The sequence below is a fragment of the Crassostrea angulata genome, chromosome 6, assembly GCF_025612915.1.
Source record: "Crassostrea angulata isolate pt1a10 chromosome 6, ASM2561291v2, whole genome shotgun sequence".
Lineage (NCBI taxonomy): Eukaryota > Metazoa > Mollusca > Bivalvia > Ostreida > Ostreidae > Magallana > Magallana angulata.
This window is the reverse complement of record NC_069116.1, coordinates 46,269,617-46,271,030: the sequence shown is the minus strand read 5'-3', so window position 1 is coordinate 46,271,030 and position 1,414 is coordinate 46,269,617.

The window sequence follows — 1,414 nt, the reverse complement described above, 5'->3', positions numbered from 1 at the left end:
AAGACCTAAATAGGCTATTATTTTCCGGTCTCAAATTTGGGCTGTAGGGGTACCACCAAGTGGCTCCAAGGGACCCATGCTCATTTCAGGGCGTTATATTGATCACAAGAACTTCAGAGCACTTGGATTAAGTAGAAGACCTCACAAGGTATTCATAATAAGCGGTGTAAATGTGCGCCTATGACACCTGAAAGTGTCTTGTAAGCTCGTCTGAACTTTGGGATTTTTAAGCATTCTACAGTGATATAGGGAAAAAGTGGAGTATTGCTTCCGTTGGCTACCCTGATTAATGTAACGTAAATTAAAATGTAAACTTCATAGGTCCATGACTTGATTGCATAATAAAAAAACAAATCAAAAACATAGTGTTTATTGTTTCCAAAAGAAAATTATGTTCTTTTCAATTAATCAACAAATTATGGAATTCAATGGAATTATTATGAATACCTCTTGAGGTCTTCTACTTAATCCAAGTGTTTTCAAGTTCTTGTGATCAATTTCATGTGAGATTTAAAGCTCTAAAATGAGCCAGAACACCTGGGAGCCACTTGGTGGTACCCCTACAGCCGAAACCTGAGACCGGGAAATAATAGCCCCATATGCCCCCTACACTACCCTGTTATTTCTTTGATGCACACTTCAAAGATAAAAGAGGTAATGGCCCACCTTACACCCCTGTATCATTGTGAAATGTTAAAATATGACAAAGTTCGGGTGAGCTAACTGAACCCTTGTAGGGGTCATAGATGCCCTTTAACGCTTAATATGAATACCTCTCGAGGTCCTCTACCTAATCTTAGTGTTTCCAAGTTCTTGTGAACAAACTCATGTGAAATAAAAAGCTCTAAAATGAGCCCAAACCCCTTGATGCCACTTGATGGTACCCCTACAGCCCAAATCTGAGACCGGGAAATAATAGCCCAATAGGTCCCCTATACTGCCCTGGTATCGTTTGATGCACACTTCACAGATAAAAGAGATAATGGCCCACCTTTCACCCCTATATCATTGGGAAGTGCGAAAATATGTCAAAGTTTGGGTGAGCTAACTGAACCCTTATAGGAATCATAGTGCCCTCAAACGCTTAATATAAATACCTCTTGAGGTCCTCTACCTAATCTTAGTGTTTTCAAGTTCTTGTGAACAAATTCACGTGAGATATTAAGATCTAAAATGAGCCCAAACCTACTTGAGAATGCTTTTGCATAAGGTTCAGCTTTCCTGGCCAAATGGTTCTTTAGAAGAAGATTTTTAAAGATTTACTCAATATACTCGTATATAAGGCGTTAGCGCATTATGTAATTTTTTCTTTAATGGTCGCTACTTTCATTATCCACTTGTATAATCGAAGAGAGCATTTTATTGTATATATTTACATCTTCCTTTTAAAATATTATTCGTAAAAAGCAAATAA